Source organism: Sciurus carolinensis, chromosome 11, assembly GCF_902686445.1.
Source record: "Sciurus carolinensis chromosome 11, mSciCar1.2, whole genome shotgun sequence".
Classification (NCBI taxonomy): domain Eukaryota; kingdom Metazoa; phylum Chordata; class Mammalia; order Rodentia; family Sciuridae; genus Sciurus; species Sciurus carolinensis.
In genome coordinates this window covers 48,499,298-48,519,316 of record NC_062223.1, presented here as the reverse complement: position 1 = coordinate 48,519,316, position 20,019 = coordinate 48,499,298, and positions in this window count along the sequence as shown.

Genomic DNA, 20,019 nt, shown 5'->3' with positions numbered 1-20,019 from the left:
TTACTACTCCAGAAGCATACTACTCCTTGATTCTCTAACTGTGGTCCTATCCAACCATTGTGGTTTCCAAAGTAGGGGTCAGTTCCTTCCCTGTGTAAAAAACAACCATTTTCTCTGTTACCCAGATAGGTAATTAATTTGTCCCATGCTTTTCTAGCAGAAAAGATTAACTCCTGAAGAAGAAACATAAAGGCAGTCCATTTGGGAAAAATACTTTCCCAGTTATCATATTAGCTGCCAATTGACTTAGGCAGATTCTCACTTATAACCCCATTGTACTGGCCAGAAAAATATTTATCATAATAGAAAGTTAAAATCCACATTAGAGAATCTGTAGCATCCCAGGCAATAGACTTTGTATAGCACCTGCATGATTTCACTTCCTTCTCCTATAAAGTTCCATAATTATCAACCCCACTTGCAGAAAAGAATCAGAAATACAGAGGAGTTTAGTGATGTGACCTTGATCCCATAACTGATATCAGCGCCTGGATTCTAATGCAGATGGTGACTCCACAGTCCACACAGTGAGCCACTCCAAGATTCTCTTCTGATATTCTCTGGGGTTCTCCCTTCCTGTAGGACTATGGCTGGCTTTCTTGAAGTGTCATAGTGAAATTCTTTCCTGTATGTTCATTGTGAGTCAAGTTTTCTTTCTTAATGCATAATCCAGGTAATGTTGACTATGTAATAGTGATCAGAATAATAGGGTAAGTTGGTATTTTAGATCACTGTATTGATCATGGAAAATATTTATGGGCCATATGTCAGACATTATTATAAGAACCTATACAAACCTGCACAAATTCTTCCCACAGTACTGAGAAGTACATGTAATTATATTCATTTAGAAAATAAGGAAATTGAGGCTTAGAGAGTTTTTGGGATTTATTCAAGCTCACAGAGATAGTAAGTATGTTCCAAGGAATGTGTATTTAAGACTGTCAGTATCCTAAATCTATATTATTTCTCTGTTAGAGAGGTCTCGAAAAGGTGGCACAGGAGAAAAATTTGAAATTATGGAAAGCACATTAAATGGTATCTGGAAAGCAGCTATAATAATGGGAAGAATGCCTATTACTACTTTTCGGGGAGAGTTGTCAGTCATCTCTGTATTTTCCTGCCATAGGACTTGGTAGTGACTAATGGTCACTGAGGACACTTTATCACATGTCTGCTGTGTGTTTTTACTTCTTCCTAAGGATGTTTACAAAGTACAGAATGCAACTTTCAGCTGATCAGTTGTATATGAGACAGTTGTAGGATGTGCCCAAGTATATAAAACACACAGAGAAACATACATGTTTTGGAGCTAAGAGTATTTTGGTTAAAATTCTGCTCCCCACACCCAATGTACAACTCAAGGCAGGATTCTAGTTGCCCTATAGTCTTAGTTTTCATGTTTATAAAATAGGATAATATCTACCTCATAAGGCTGTGATGAGGATTAAATGGGGTGACCTAACATGAAATGTAGAATATAGCAGAAAATAAATATTCCTTCTGATTTCTTCTTTTTACCAATAATACAACATAGGGAACAAATAAGACAGTTCACAAAATCATTGTAGTTATTCATAAGAGAGGTAAAAATATTTCTGTGTGTTAAAGTAGTAGACAAATAAGGAACTAGAATTTAAAAAGGTAAAGTGAAAATACTATACTCACAATGAAATACTATTAAGCAAGGGAAAAAGATCAAAAAATTGCTGTATCTAAAAATGTGGAAGAATCTCAAAAACGTGTGTGAAAGAAACCAGATATACTAAAGGTCAGAGTACAAGCTTCCATTTATACAAAGTTTCAGAATAGGCCAAACTGTTCATAATAGTGGCTGCCTCTGAGGCAAAGGGACTTGATGGAAAGGGGCATGAGGGAATTTCCTGGGAGGTGGAATGTTCTATGCCTCAGTTTAGGTAGTGGTTGCCTGAGTCCAAAGTAGCTGGACACCTAAACTGTATAGATTGTAGGTGTGTGAATCATACTTCCATTTAGAAAAATATATCTACAGAGCCTTAAAAGGGGGAAGTAAATGTAGTTGAGGGGATAAGGAAAGTCCTTTAGAAATACTCATGTAGGAGCAGGAATGATTGAGCACTACCCAGAAGAGGTGGAGAGGGCATTCCAGGGAAGAGAGAAGGAGGGCGAGGACATGAAGGAGGAAGAATATGGGAAATGTGGGCAATATTGAGGCTGGGGGTGTTTGAGGATAAGGCTGCCCGAACTCCTCTTTTATTTGGCTACTTTAGTAAGTAGATAGCTCCTTTGTTTGCTCACTTTCTTTACTTACCTCACTGGGCAAAAAGAAAATCAAAAGGTGGGGGGTGCTCAGAAAAGTTCAGTGAGAAGGATTGGTATTCTTAAAGCACTGCTTTAGAGGAAGATAATTCTGCAACTAAACAGAAGACAGAGAAAACAGGGAGAGTGGGTTCCTTGGAGAAAACAGTGGAGGAAAGAATGCCTAGGGAAACCTATGTCCTGAGAGAATCAAGTGCTGTTCATGGCCTAAAACTAATTTTTTTTTTTTTTTTGTAAGCAAAACCTTCCAGTGTTTCTTTTATAGCATTTACCTCCCTTCCAATTTGCGAGATAGCAAACATGTCAGTGGCTCTACCTGGTTTCATTCAACAGTCACTGACAGCTGTCTATTTTTGAAGTCTGAAAAAAGGAAAAAATTCTCAAGCATGTGATAATACAGAGAAACTCCTTGCCATCCAGCTGGATAACTGTTAAGAAATTTCCCCAATCGAGGTACAGCATATCAGGATTTGGGAGACGCATGCTTTTAAACGTCTTTTTTTTTTTTAATTTCATAAATAATCAAAAATGAGTATCCTGACTCATGCTGATTAATCTCACAAATAATCTATAAAAAAGAAAATCACTTCTAATTGGTAAAAAATGTAACTAAGTGCACAGTCTTAGATGGGTAAATATTGGTTGGGGGCAGAAAAATGGTAGGGTATTCTGGGGATTTTCCCAAGTAATGAGAGCATACTCTGGAACTGACCATTCACCTTGCAGCTAATGCTCTTTATGTTTCCCACTTGGGCAGGCCCACCCCAGACTTTGGATGAGGAGCTAGTAGTAAAATCCATTCTAAAGTATCAGCATCAATGGAAGCCACATCCAGAGTCCAAACTCATCAGTTTAGATGCTAATGTTTAGTGCCCTCTATCACTGCTGTGGCAGTAAAAGCTGAGATGCTGTTTCATGAGGCAATGGCAACAGCACTGTTTTCATTTGGTACAGTGATATTTTGCTTGGCGTTCCTGTCTCCAGAGCTACCTCCCATCCTGGCTGCCCAACTGCATGCATTTAACCCTCTATAAATACTTAAAGGGAAAATAGGAGTTGCTTAGGAAGTTTAAGGGGAAAAGAATTTCTCTAAAATAGCTAAGTCTTATGTCTCTAGGTGAGCCAGGAATTCATGCAGTTTTAAATTTTGCAGAAACTTGAGACAATCTCTTATAAACCTTATCATACTAAAATCTGTGTTTTACTCAGATAAGGGACCATATCTTACCCATCTTTGTCTTTCCCCTGGCCTAATGCAGTGCCAGTCATGGGCAGATAATAAATGCGTGTTCAATGAAAAAACCAACTAGTTTATGTATGACAAGTGCCAAGTCTCATCCCTCCCTCATGCATGGCAAACCTCAATAACCTGATCAAGTTAATTTTCCCTGTCTCCATGGTCTTTAAATATGACCCTAGAATTTTTCTCAATCCATAATTGAGTGGAGATGACATGAGGAGAAACAAGTTGCTATCTCTGAAGCCCATAGAGATAAGTAAACTGATATATAAATGGTTAATCCTTTAAAGAAAAGTCTCATGCTTTAGTTGTAGAACCAGGAACAAAACTTGAACTTTAGTTGGGTTCCTACACTAGTATATTCTACTTTTTCAGACTTCTTATTAACTTTCAATGGGGTCATCAAGAATGTTTTATCTTTGAAATTGGGAAAACAAAGGAACTATCTACTTAATGAAGGAACTAAGGGTTCAGGAAGCCATATATCTTAAAATAATGTCCTTAAGGGGTTCAAATGTTTCATTGTACTACTGTTGTATAACTATGAAAATTGTCAGGAGGAGAGCACTGAAGGAAAATCTCATTAAATCAGAATTCTCAATTGTTTAGCCCTAGACCAGTAATGGGAAAGTTTATAGTAATAACAACCATAACAAATTCACTAATAGGTTTAAATATCTAAGCCAACATATCTGGGTGTCAGAGAAAACAACATTTTTAAGTGCTTTCACGATTATTTTTTAAACTGTACACCCTCTATGGACTATCTACCAAGTTTACAATTTCTTCTTTTCTGGAAATTGACAGCCTTTTCCTGGGAATCATGCTTGCACACTGGAGTCCTGGCTATTATAGACTGAAGTGATGGGAACGTGATGGAAACCAGGGAAATCAGTTCTTCAGATCTGAAGTTTGAGCTTTGACAATAGTTTGGAGTTGAGTTGTGTGACCGGAAGAGTTTGTTTCAGAAGGCAGGCCCTAAAAACCTGCCGGTGGGTTCCCTAGTGGTGTCTAGTTCTCCATCTTTCCTCAGACCTCATTGTTCAGTACTTTTTGGAGTTACATGATATCCCCCACATTCCTTCTTCCCCCTTAGCATCCTTGAAAAATTCAATTAGTTATACTCAACACAAACTCGAACCGACTAACTCATGCTCTTAAAAATAATTTATTCTCTTGTATGTAATTTACCTCCTTGGTTATGTCATCCTGCCATGATTTTTAAGAAAAATATTTTCAGCTATAGATGGACACAATCCCTTTACTTCTTTTTATGTGATGCCGAGGATCAAACCCAAATGCCTCACACACACTAAATAAGTGCTCTGCCGCTGAGCTACAGCCACAGCCCCTACCATATGATTTTACAAACCTTCTGCATGAAGATGATTCCAAAATCCATACCTCTCCCCTGACTTCCAAACTCATATATCCAAATGCTGTTTCACCCTCTCCATTGGAATGTCCAACAGACACATCAGTTGTAACATTTCCAAAATCAAACTCTTGGTCTGTTTTCCATAGTTCTTCCCATACTGTTAATATAACCCCACATACTTAAAAATGATCCATGTTTCCACTCCTCTGAAACACATGTCCAAGGTGTCAACAGGTTCTTTGTGTCTACCTTCAAGATATGTTTGAATCTAAACTACTTGTCTCTACCTTCACTGTTTTTATTCTCAGTGTATTCTAATATCAGTTCTTACTTGGTCTCCCCAATAGCCTATTTGTATCAGAATAGGCTAGTTTTACTACCCTGTGCAAAGGTGTCATGATTTTTGTAATCTATTTTTCAGAACAATAGCTGACATTCACATAGTGCTCACAACATGCCAAGCACTACTCTAAACACTTAAATCTAAATGGCAATTCACCTTATCCTAGGAGCTCAATGAGGTAGGTGTCCATTATTATCTCCACTTTAAAGATGAGAAAATTGAGGCCTAAAATAAATTACTTCACTCAATCACTCATCTGGGAAATGACATACTCAAAATTTAAATCAAGTTGACTCAGAGAATGTCACTGGTCACTCTGAGATCCAGGGGTTACTTTACTTCACCAGAACCCTAGTTTTGAAAAACAGGTGTATATAGATAGTAGAGATATAGATATAATTATGGATATAAACTCTACACACACACACACACACACACACACACATACACACACACATATACATTTTAACTCTGGTGACAAGGAATTAACATTCAATAATACTATTAATCTTGTCCCTGTTTACTAAGCAAGCATCTACTATGTGTCAAGCAATGTGCCCAACCTTAAAAGTGACACCAAATTCTCAACTAGGTAACAAAAAAGTGGATAGCTTTAATATAATTTAATTTAACTTAGGTGCCAAAGATTGATCTCAGGGGCACTTAACCACTGAGCCACATCCTCATCCCTTTTTATGTTTTATTTTGAGACAGGGTCTTTCTAAATTGCTTAGGGCCTCACTAAATTGCTGAAGCTGGTTTCCAACTTGCAATCCTCCTGCTTCAGCCTCCCAAGCCACTGGGATTGCAGATGTGCACCACCACGTCTGGCTTTAATTATATTTTATAGAATGGAAATCTGAAGGCTGAAGAGGCTGAGTGATGCACTGATAACCATTATAGGTACTTCAGAAATATTAGCTACATCTAATAAGAAGTCCTCATGTTTTAAATAGTCACACTTATAACTACACAAACATGCATTCTTTCACTCCCTTCAACCCTAGAGGATATGCTAGGTAGTGGACTGATGGACCCACTGGTAAATTACTTGATATTTTTCTTACCATCTTCACAAATCCCATGATTCAAATTTACATGTCTGGCAAAATTACCACAGATTAACTGTCAGGGATCCTTGGGGTTGCCTGAGAATAGTTCGGTCCATGAAATGCTAAATGTACTCACACCAAGGACTCACTGAGTTGTGCCTCACTAGGTAATGGCTCTCCCTGTTCGCTTTCTGTGGCCTGAGATGTCTGTGACACCTGGCGTTTTCTCCCGTTACTTTCTCACTCCTATCAGTCCACTAGAAATAATCCATTTTGAAAAGATGACTAACACCAGGCCTTGGAATAAATTAGCATAAATAAATGGAAACAAAACGTGATGAGTGTTCATAATAAGGCCCCAGTTGGATTTGACATTAGATGCAACAACATCCAGAATGTGAAGGGATCGGGCTGGGGCATCTTCCTGTTTCTCAGAAATGAAGGCAGCTCGTGTCAGTCATTTACTGGCACTAAATTTCTTCTTGCAGGAAAAAAGTATCAAATGTAGCCAGCATATTCACACTTGTACTATTTCCTTATAAAAAAAATCCATAGCCCTCTTAAGAAATAAAATTAATATTAAATATTCCATTGGCTGAATCCCATGCAGACACTAATGGGAATCTGAAAAGAGCCTTGCTTTTGGTAAGCAGTCTTGAGTGATATTTTTCTTTTCATAATATTAAAAATATGGATCTGGTTTTTGTCTCTTTCTCCTCTATTAATCTATCTTATATTCTCTGAATATAAATGGATATGTTTAGATAATTCATGAAAAAGTAGACAATGGAGCTCAGTTTGCTTAAAAACCTCCTTGTCCAGCTGCATAAGCAGCCATAATATAAATTAAAGCATCAACATCAAATATGAACACCATTGTAATGGTATCATCTGCCAACTCTATCTCCAGTCTTTGCTCATCCACAAGTCAGCCTTATTATATGCAGTTCTTCTCTCGTATTTATATCATCAATATTATTGCTCATTAGCATTAATTATCCATTATAGTCTATTAATAATTAAAAACAAGCAACTAAACAGCAATGGATCCCCATCAGCCTGTGACCCACCTTGTTAAGTCCATCATCCTTATCATAGACTTATATCTAGCCAGACTTCTATCTTTTCTCCTTCCAGTGACCTCAAACTCTCCAATGCAAAGACTAATAACTATTGCTAGAGAATTTTATCCCTTCTGTGATGGACTATTTTTCTAATTAATCAAGTATTGATTTGAATTATCTGTTATCCTGAGTTATAGGCAACTCTACTAAATTTAAATGTCATCAACTGATTGCATGAACATAATTTTAAAATGTTTATGAAGTTACTGGTCAGGATAAACAATGTGTTTCAAGAGCATTTATTTCCAAACTATAGTCAGAGAATAATTATCTGTACACAATTATCCACTTATGTAAGAGCCACGATTCACTACCAAATCCAAATTAACCAGCCTTTGTCAAGTTCTTCATGATCAGATCATTTTGTTAACATGCTAACTATAAAATAGTAGCATGTTCCAATGGAAAAAAATCAACTTAGAAAAAAAGAGATAATTAGATACATGCATACCCTCAATTTTATGTTTAATGGGACATAAACAATGAAACTTAGTAGAGTCATTTGGGGAATGGGTATCATGATGACTTCAACTATTTACAATACTATCTTCCAAATAAAAGAATAGTATTGTTCTGCCTTGTCAGAAAGAGCAAAACTATATCAAGTAGTGACAGAAATATATCGGTAGAATTATTTCTCTTCCTTCACATAATGAAATATCGGGGGATATTGTTTCAGAAATTATTTCAAAAGATGTATGAAGATGTCAATTTCTCAGAACATAGAGAATAGTAAGCAGGAGTGGTGGTAATATTCTTTATAATCCAGGCATTCAGGAAGTAACAGGAGGAGTATTTTGTGAAGCTCTTGTAGAAATAAATTAAACTTTAAAATAATAGGTTTTACTAAATAATCTATATGCTTCTTTTTAACATTAGAAATCCATGGTTCTATGAATTAATGTTATCTGCAGTTTTTATTTACATTTTCTTCCTTTTTATTCTTCAACATCTTGTGATCTGGTTTTGCTCATTGCTACTCAACTAATTTCTCTAATCGAAGTCATTATATTAAAGTTATTATATCACACTACATTACTGGCCTTGATTCTTCTCCCAACCTATATAACTGTTCTTCTTACCATGTGACTTGGTAGTTCATACCACAAAAAGAAATGTGTTTCCTCACCTTTTGACTGAGTTTGACCATGTGGCTTATTTTTGCCTGTGAAATTAATTAGAAGTCATGGCATCAAAAAAAAAATTAAAAATTGCTGGGTTGTTTGGCTTATCTTCTTATGACCCTGATTTTTCCATGAGAATGATATTTCTGAGCAAACCTGCTAGTCCCAAGAGGAGAAAAAAGGATATGTGGTGTAGGTTTGAATCATCCTCACTGAACCTGGCCTATATCTGCTGATCTACAGCAATGTTACATTTCCTGAAAAAAAAAAATATTGTTTTAAGCTAATGGGTTTCAGGATGGTTCAGTAGGTAGCATTTTGATCCAGTAGTCAACTAATGATATAAAAACTCATAACTTAAAATGGGGTTATTTAAAATTGATGACCTCAGTTTTAGAACCAGCAACTCAGCAATAAGGGACCAATTAGAGAAGGCTGGATAAAGGGGAACTCAGATCATGTAGTGATGATAGTGAAATTGTCTCTTCTGGTAGGTAGAAAATATATTTAATGGATTTTTGTATTTGGGCAAGTAGAACTCTTGGCCTATTTAGAAGGAATTTGGAGACCATAACCTGTTGGATTGGAAAATAAGAGATTCTTATCTCCAACCTCTCCAGATAGCAAAAGAATCTTCAATTTAGATAAACTCTGGAGGCAAAGATTAAGTCTAGAGTATACCAGAGTTACATAGGATCAGAATAAAGACATGAAGATATGGTATGACTATGGGCCACTTTAATAAGATTGATCAAACATGTAGGGCAGTACCTCCAGATTTATTTGGATAAAGAAATATCTAAGAAGGTTAAGCTAAAATGTCCCAAATAACATAATTACATCTTACTTGTATCAATCTACATAGCCCCTAGCCACACATGGCTATTCAAATTTAAACTTAAAATTCAATTCATCAGTCATACTAACTAGATTTCAACTGATTAGTTGCTACATGTGGTCAGTAGCTACCTTATTGGACAGCACAGATTAAAAATTTCCTTCACTCTAGTAAGTTTTACTAGTTGTCTAGTAAAAATCTAATAAATATTTTAGATGACTTAGTAACATATTTGCTACCATTCTGAACTGGAAGACATTGAGGCTATTCAAAATATAAGACAACCACTGGGTCTTCAACTTTCTTCAAGCAGGAAATTGCTTGGCCTAAGAGATGATGTATCTTCCAATACCTTCCTCATGAATAGAAAAGGGTATTTCAGAAATCTGAGCCATGAGCTATGGAGAAAAAGGTATGGGGGAGCCAATTCAAGGGAGCAGAATTAATGCCTAATATAGAAATATTCCCTCCCCAAAATAGGGGACCAGACAATATTTCTGCAGGGTTTTAGAATTGTAGTGGTTTAATAGTTGTTATCTAATTTCTCCCTTTTTAGAATAGAAGTGTTCTTGTATTGTTCTTATATTGTACCTGTTTCAATATCGACTGTTTCACCATTGTGTAGGGTTGATAACCTATCTTTTAGATGATGTCTTCAGATTAGGGGAAGCCACATTTCAGTCAGACACAACACAAGGTCTTGGCAGCATTTATACATTTAATACATGATTAATGGACATTATTCCCAAACTGTGGTTTAGCATATTTTGTATGTGAGAGGGCTATGTGTATTTGTGGCTGAGAAGGGAGAGTGGTAGATTGATTATTGACCCTAATGCTATATCCCTCTCTGGGCTTGTGATTTTGCTTTGTGCCTTTGTAGCTCCTGTTGCTAATGAGGCAGATGTAGCTTTGGTCCCTTTGACTTTGGACTCAAGTCACATTACTGTGATACGACAAAATGCTTAGACACACTTATGTAAGGGCTTATCCTCTACCCTGGATATTGCCATGAAAAGAATGTTCATGGACTTGTCTGATGGTATTAGAAAGAGGATGACAAATGACAGAGCAGATCTGAATGACCCCAGCTGAATCCAGACTAGTTTAATGAATCTCGCAGCAACCTGCCAATGAGAGAGAACCAATAATTGTATTAAGCTATTGATTTTGAGGGTTGTTTATTGTATGTCAATAGCTAACTAATAGAGCCATTAGTGATCTTTGATCTATAAAACTCAATAAGCAATTCCTAACCCTCATCTAAAGCTCTGCAACACTGATACCATCCATCATTATTCCCTTTTATTACTTGATTTGCATGATCAACTTTCTTTTTGTTTTCCATCTTCCTACCTTTAAGGAACAAATGAACAAATGAACCATAAAGGTTTCTTCCTTCCTTCCTTCCTTCCTTCCTTCCTTCCTTCCTTCCTTATTCCTCTTTTCTTTTTTCTCTTTTTCTTCTCTCTCTCTCTCTCTCTCTCTCTCTCTCTCTATCTCTCTATCTCTTTCTAGATACTGGGGATACGACCCAGAAGCACTTAACCACTGAGCTACGTACCCAGACTATTTTATTTTTTGTTTTGAGACAGGGTCTCACTAAATTGCTGTGACTGGCCTTGAACTCAGCTTCATAGGTCAATGAGATTTCAGGTATGTGCCACCATGCCTGGCTATAGTTGCTCTTTCTCAACTTTCCTTTGTGTTGTTCTTTACTTGCTCCTTAAATTCAGTCCTATCCATCCTTCACAGTGTGCTCTTTTCACCCCATGGCCTGGTGATGTTTCTGCGTACTTTACTCTGATTCTTTCCTACCAATATATAACGCCAGATATTTATATTCTACCAGGATCTCCTGTGCTCTGGAATACTTAGTATCTGATGGGCTACTTCAACATGCATGCCTCACTGGATATGTGTAAACACAAATTCTTCTTTTTATTCCTAAATCTTTACCAATTTCTGTATGTCCAGCTCTGTGAATGGTAGTGTCAAGAACACCATGGGTAATATGAATCTTCCCTTTTTCTCACTTTCTACACCTAATGAACTATAAAGTGCTTTCAATTCTATCCCTTAAAATATTTTACTTGAATTAATTTCATTAAAACCCTTTGGTCTGTATATTGTTTTAGGTCCCTACTATCTCTTTCTTAGATTCTTTAAAGTGTTTTTTTTTTTTTTTTCAAATTTTTATGCCTCCAATTTTATATTTCTTCAAGTTTTTCTTCCACTGATTCCAGGATAATTGCTTACATTAATTAGATTTCTTTGGTGGCAAGTAAGAGATACCATCTCTGGCTAATTAAAGTAAAAAGGTGGTATATTAGAAGAAATTGGAAGAACACTGGAAGTTTAAAGATAAAAGGGAATTTTGAAGAAAGGTCAGTCAGCTATGGACTAATTTTTACCAGTAGGACTTGTTTAGTAGATTTGCATCAGTGCATCTCTTGGAAATTAAAAAAAAAAATGTGTTTTCCCACTTCTGATGGACTGATCTTAAATGTTTCTTTTGTTCAGAGTGATTGTCATAAAATCACTGAAAAAGGGACATGATGGTTGCTATGCCCCCAAACTCTTTCAGTTTCTAAGGGCTGAAAAACTGGACTTACAATCTCCCTTAAGAAGACATTACCAAGAAAGAACTGGAGCGCTGATAGAAAGATGAAATAGATGCTGGGCAGCCCCAGGTAGATGAATGATTATTATCTTTGTTAATATTTTCTTTACATTGCTTAAAATAGTTTACTCTCTGTCTTCATGTACCCCAGGGTAAAATTCCATATTCCCAAACATGACAGGTGAAGCTTTCCATAAGGTCCGCTGATATCCTCAACCCCATAGAACACATGATCACAAAAAAACCCAGCAGAACAGACTGTTTACATCTCTTTTAGTAAGTAATGCTCTCATCTGGTTCAGGCAGCATGGCTTCTCCTACCTCTCAAATCTGCTTCCAGCTTATGCCTAGCTAAATCTTTCTAGTCTTTATTAATTGCTTAGATTTCATGTCTTATAAAGGTATAGTCTCACTCTCATGTCCCCACTAGGCCCTGTGCTTTCTTCTACAACTGATTGACATTCACTTTTTAATCCTCAGTGGCTCACACAGTAATTGACACATAGTAGGTACTCAGTACATTTGTGGAAAGTTGAAAAATATTCTGATTTCATAAGTAGATTAATTGAAGAGCCATTAAAATGGTAGTAACATTTACCACATGACAAAGAGGCGAGATTGTAAGGCTTTGAATTAATGAAATCCACCCACGCTGGCCTCATAAATCACACTGTAACATCATGTTCCAGATTCCACAGGTGCAATGCTTACATTTAATTGTACTGATCAAACTCTCCTTATGCTGAATTCCTGTATATATCATCCTCTGGGTAGGATCAACTGTGCAGTTTCAAATCCATTTGTTTCAAAATCCCAGGAGGACTCTGTGTTCTTGTGTGACTTTGTGTTACTTCCTGATGACTCATGGAGTGTAAGAGCAATGAAAGTAGATGCTGCGTAATTAGATTCTCCTGGGGAGAAAATTCCTCTTTAAATCAATTTAATTTTCTAAGTTTTTCGAAATGTGAGCTAAGCATGTTGCATCTTTGTTTTAAGGAGCTCAAGCTTCTTTGCAGATATTGGTTGCTTAGTCTTAAAGTATTCTTAACTTCCGAGAAGTTTGGCTTCAGCTCCTAAATTTGATGATTTTTTGGACCTTGATAACTATATCTATGGCTAACATCCATTTGTTCTGCTTTTGTTGGTAACTCTTGGTAAAGCAGGCAAATTATAATAAATGTAGATTATGTACCAACAGGTTGGATTTTTAGAGAGCATATTTTAGCTACAGAACTGAAAGTGTTTTCCATATACTGTCTTTGTTTGGTCAATATGACATTAAGTAAAGAAATAAAGTAGCTGGGGACATAGAGGCAAAAGAAAACATAATTGTGATCAGCCAGAATTCCTGGCTTTATCCTCCTGTTTGCTCTTCAAAATATGTGTTTTCCCACTACATTTAAAATGTTGGCTCACAATCATTTGAATATCACAATGGGCATCCTGGCAAATTCCTCTCAGTTTTTCTCTGACTAGTAAGCTTTACAATAAGAATGACTCCCAATTGACCAATGCTATATTTTGAATACGCACTAAAATGAATCAATTTACACAGGCAAACACTAACTTCCTCTCTGATTTGATTTTCTGAATCCTTCTGAAGAAAGGCCAGAATTCATCAGTTTGGCTAAGTTCTCTGCCATTAGATCCCCTAAGCATTCTCTTTTTGTGCTCTAATAGTGCACATGGCAATATATTCATCAAATATTTATCCTTTTAAATATTCTGGGAAGGAGGATCATTCCATAGTAAAATAAGCTTATTAATAGCCGTATACTACATTACTCTCTTAAAGATTTATAATAAAAATTAGCATAATAAAAGCCCTGAGAAGTCTAACAATAAAACTAGATTCGTTTCATTTAGCCTAGTGGTTTTCAAACCTAGTTGGTCTCAGATTCCTTTTTTCACATACTCTGTGAACTTCCTAAGGGGAGTGTTGTACTTCTGCTGAGAAAACTTGCTCAGGCCATAATGAATTGTTGTGCAGCAGCTTCTGCTGTCCCTTCTTATTCTCTTACTAGAATTCCTCCCCTGCCACTTTCAAATATCTTCCAAAGCTAGATTGTGTGTCCTCCATTCTCTTTCCTCTTCTACTTCTGAACTCCGATTGTATTTTATTGTTCTTTTTCATAGTGATCATTCTCTATGTTGAATAATAGTTAAAGCCAATTTAATCACTTTCACTAGACTGTGGGATTCTTGAGGGCAGAGCTCACTTATTGTTCTTTCATTTACAGAATAGATGCTGTATCTGTTATCTATAATACTTTTCCCACAGCATAAATGCTTATTGATCAAACAAAATAACAAAGGAAGGAAGAAGGAAAGAAAAAAGGAAGGGGTTAGGGAAGGGATGAACATATGAATAGCAAATTCTTGATACACTATTAATCAAATGTCACTTTCAGTGCCATGGCTGGATTCAACTCTATAAAATTAATTTTGTTGAAGATGTACCAAATGATAAAAACTATGATGACATTACTACTTTACATAGGACTCAGATCTCAATTTGCTTCCTTGATCCTTCATTTCAAGCCTAATATTTCTCATTTATAAATGTGAATGTTCAAGAAGAAATCACCTTAAATTGATTTTCAGGGGTCTTCTATAACAGGTTCCCTGTAATTCAATCTTGAACTGTTCTGTAGGAATGGCCTGCTGTGGGAGGATCTGTCTCCCCACACAGTGAACCTGCTGTCCCTTCTTGCTTCCCTGTATCTGCCATACTGTAATTTTGCCTTGAAGCCTTCCCCTCAACACTGAGCTGTGCCTATTCATCTTCATGACCTAATTCTGGTCTTGATCACTTCAATCCCTATCAAGCTCAGGCTTCTCACCTCTTTGATATGTAGCATTGCAGACCTTGTGTTATTGATTAATTATCTTTAATTCTACTTTTCTTTCCATGCTGCAAATGCTTTGAGGGCAGGAAAGCTTTGTTTGTCCTTTTTGTTGCCTTGGAGATCAACAATAATATTAATAGATGGAATTTGGTGAACACTTTACTGTGTCTCAGTCACTGGTATTAGCACTTTGCACAGATACATTCAGTAAATCCTCATGAGTGAGGCACAGAGAAGTTATGTACCTTGTAACACAGATAGCTTGTGATTTGAATGGTAATGATGGTACTTGGTTAGTGAAAATAGGTGATTTTCATCATTCTAGGCTTTATAAAATGTGCAGACCTGTATGCACACTTATTGCATGAATTATATTGACAAGACATAAAATTGTATGTTCTCACATACAACTTTCTAAAATTCTATAAAAGAAAAAAATTAAACTGAATATGAAATAAATATGCCAGAGAGAAACTTGAGGCCCAATATAGTTGTAGTTCTTTTTTTAGTTATGTGAATTACATTCACATCCAAGCTGGGGTATATGTTTTATCTAATTCAAAGACATAAACACACACACACACACACACACAAACACACAATGATATTAAAAATAAATAAAACTCTGAATTTAGTTGGACACAATGATACAGGACTATAATCCCAGCAACTATGGTGGCTGAGGCAGGATGATTCCAAGTTTGAGGCCAACCTTCTCAATTTAGGGAGACCCTGTCTCAGTGTAAAAAAGGGCTGTGGATGTAGCTCAGTGGTAAAGAAGCCCTGAGTTCAATCCCTAGTACTTCAAAAACAACATGTATACTTTCAGAAAAATCACCAAACTTTTGTAACTTAGAAAAAATATCAAAAAAAATTTTTTTTAATTTTAAAATAGGAAAATGGTAGGTTTCAGATAAACTCAAAATCACTAATTGTTAAAAAACTTAATCATTACCAGGTTCATCTTAGATATTTAGGCAGAGGTGTTATGTTGTGAAATCAAAGAAAAAATTAATTTAGGAACTATTCAGTCTCCTTAAATGCAGGCATTATGTGAGAGGTCTTTTAGGTTCAATAATACAGGGTTTGCTGGCCTTTGGCAAATTTAGTAGATACCCGGGAGGATAAACAAATTGCAGTACTTCATAGACAACCCTGCTCATGGCAAGGTTCTGAAAATATAAAAATATTTGCAATAAAGATAAAACTAAGAAGTGTTGATTATATTTACTGCATTAGATAAATACACATAAAAGATGTTAATAAATTATTGATTTGCCTTATGATGTTGTAACTGCCTATAACTGAGTAATCTGAACTTTGTCCTCTAGCACCTTCCTCAGGAAGAAACTAAACAGGGATTACAATAGTCTCAGAGCACCCTATGGCTTTACGCTGGTAACTCTGATAACTGGTTATCTGTTAAATAATCCCACTAAATAGTTAATGTTGAAAAATGTCTTAATGTGTCACTTGTCTTTAAAAGGTAGACTTTCTAAGATGCATTGCTCAGGTCCCAAATGACCATTCATTTAAGGTAGGAATTTAGTCACCAGTGTAGGCCAAACAGGAATAGAATTTTGACCTCAGGATTAATATTAGTATTTTCTTTCAAGGTTGTGAGACATTATGTAGACACACATGCAGTAGTCTCAGAATTATCTTATACACTCTTTCTCCTTTTGTGTTGTACATCTTCTACAAAACTTGCCTTCTGGAAAGGCTCTAATACCAGTCATTTACAGTTTCATGCAAATTTAAGCACTAGTTATCTCTCTCCGGTGGTATCTGAATTTTCAGTCTAATTTAGAAACAAGAAGTTCTAGTCACAGTAAAATATGTTTTAGTGACTCTAAATATATTTTAGAGGTAGAGGATATTCAAATTCTGGCTCTTTAAAATACTATCTGTGCTGGGTTGAATAGTACTCCCACCCTCAAATTCACGTATTACCTTGGACTTGTGAATCTTATTAGGAAATAGGGTCTTTGTAGATAAGATAGTTCATACTGGACTAGGGTAGACTCTCATTCAATGCCATGTATATTTATAAGAAAATTGGGTACAGATACTGCCATAATAAAGATGTCATGTGAAGACAGGTAGAGACTGAAGTTGCTGCCACAAGCCTAATAATTTCAAGGATTACTGGCAATAACCAGGTACTAGAAAAAGGCAAGAAAGGATATTGTGGAACCTTTAGAGAAAGCATCAGTCCGCCAACACCCAGATTTCAGTCTTTTGAGCTCCAAAAGTGTGAGAAAACAATGTCATTCTTTTAATCCATGAGGTTTGCAGTAATTCCTTACATCAGCCCTAAGAAACTAAGAGATCACCTGGACAACTTACTGCTAAGATCAAATTGAGGTGCTTACTGCAGGAAGGGGGAACACTATTTAGACAAAGTTTTACTTAATATCTTCTTCAAGAGGGGAAGGGAATGCATTTGCTGAGAGTGTTTTTGACATTTTGGAGGTGGGCTTTCAATGGACAGGCTTGATTAGCATTGAGTAGATCAGGATATGGCCCTTCAGAATGAGATCAAAAAATCTTGGAATGCAAACTCTGATTCAAGCTTTCTAGTGAAGAGTTGATGGATCATTTAGGAAGTACCTAATCTCACAGAAGCAGTTGCTGAAAAGGGGCCTGCTGTCCTTCAAGCCATGATTTCATCAGTTTTCTTATTAATGTCTGCAGCTCACTGCATTGTGCCTCTGCTTGGCCAATTTTGCCTGCAAAATTCTGGGTTCTGGAGTGTTCAAATCTGGAAAAACAAAAACAGAAACAAAAACAAAACAGAACCATATCTTATTTTGGATAAACCATTTTAATGATAGAGAGGGCTAACTCTGAGTACTTCTAAATTGTCAGATGTAAACAAAGTGACCTGAAAGATTCAGTTAGACTTAAACCACTTCTGGAGTGTGGCCCAGGAAGAATTACTGCCTCCTCTCCTGTGTACCCTTGACACTCACGTGAATTTTCACTGTGGACAGTGTGCACTAATCAGAGTTGGGTAACTGCTATGAGAAATAACCTCCAATATCAGTGGCTATAAACAATGGAGATGTATTTCTTACTCAGGTAAGTAGTCAGTGCGGGTATTTGGCAGATGGCCTGTGAGAAGAGTTTCCTGGATGTATATTCCTTCCATTTTGTTGTTATACCATCCTTAAAGTTTTCAGAATTCTTTCTGTTTATTAGGAAGATGAGAAAATGAGAGGGAATATTGCCTGTGTGTGGTTGCTATGGGCCAGGCTTAAAGGGTCCAATTCATTCTTTCTATATCCCTTTGGCAAAATTCAGTCATGTGACCATTCTTAACTACAAGGGAGATGAGAAATGTACTCTAGTGAGTTTCTACAAAGAAAATGAACTTTTGAGCACACACAGATGTTCCTATCACATAGAAACATTTGTGTAATATTAAATTTAAATATTATTTATCTGCTTATCTCTTCCACCCTTCCATGAACCATCTGAGGGCAAAGGACTAAATGTTTCACTTTATAATTTGATATCTTCAGAACTTAGCATCAGAGTACTTGGTACAAATTAGTAGGTGTTTAATAAATATTTATGAAATGATTTATTATAGCATTATTTAGACTACATGCTATTATTTAATATTTTTAAGTTATATAGAACTTACCTATTATAGTATTTTCAAAATACTTGCTGAATAATAAAATTCGTCATGAAATAACTCATTTTGTGAGTGTGTAATTCACCCACCAAGTGTTTTAAAGTAGAAATTAAAGGCAGATTTCTTCATACTATCACAATGCTATTACGTGAGCTAGACCTGCATGCATGCTGCTATTATGGGATTAATTTCCCCACTTAAGTTTTACTGGAAACTGTTTTACTGACTACTATTAAGAGCAATGTAGAACACTTTCCACTTGCTCCATTAAGCAAAGCAACCATTGCTTTTAGCACTTTCCTTATGGTTCTTGATACATTATGCTTTCTCAAAGGGTTCATTCCAGTAAGACTGAGGTTTTATCAAATGTTTCCTTTAAATGAATGGTTTTAACCCATAAATCCTCTCTAAGATTTGAAGAAACCTATTTTCAACTGCTTTTCAGATGTTAAAAAATAGCATATATTTGCTCCTGATTGTTCAATCAATAATAAACAAAATTTGCATAATAGTAGTTTATCAATAAGCCCTATCATCTTATACCTGGCATACTTAATGTAGGTATATAAATAAAATGAAGGGGGATGTTACAAGGGGAGTTAAGAGAGTGAGGCCGAGTTTGACATTACTGAATTTAACCCCTAACTTTGCCACATAAACTGTGTGATCTTAAAACTAGATATCCTTGGAAATTAGTTCTTTTCTGTAAAATGTGAATAAAAATTAGTGCCTATTATACAGCAAGGTTTGTAATATAAACACTTTCTATTATAGTATACAGCTATGCATTTGTTGTTAAACAACAACAGCAACTTAGAAATTTTGAGCAAAGTATCCTAAAAGACTTCAGATTAGAGATGAAACTGTGTGGGAAGATATGAAAAGAAAACATGGATGATTGACAGGTACAGTTGGATCAGATTTATTACTTTTCTGAAGTCCTTTCAAGGGTCATCATTAAATGACAAGCTCATTGAACTTCATATGAGAGTCCACAGAATAAAAAAAAAATAACAGATAAATATCAAAAAGTATATTGGAAGAGGCCTAAGGAATGTGGTAATGAAAATGGTAGTGTTCTTCAACCTACTTAAGGTTTTGAGATGGTTCTGTAAAACCATTAAGTGGGTTTATTAGTCCAGTGGCCATCTTACATTCTGAGCCTTTGAATGGATAGTTGGATTTAATATTTTAAGTCTGGTAGTTATTAAGACTTCATGAAGTTTGGATTTCTGTGAATATTCATTTCCTTTTTTAGAAGAACAGTCCCCATAGCTGTGGTTACCTTATCATTGTTCTTTGGTAGAATGATGTTCCTGGTGGAATTATCAGATGCTGAGTCTCAGGTTCATGTTACATCTACTTTTTCTGATATATCCCCACAGTTCCTATCGTTATTCACAAAGTACTCCTGTTTGTTTTTGGCAATAATTTACCTTGAATAATGACAAAAATGATTTAATTCACCATACTTGTTTGATTCTAGGAATTTCTTTTTATTTCT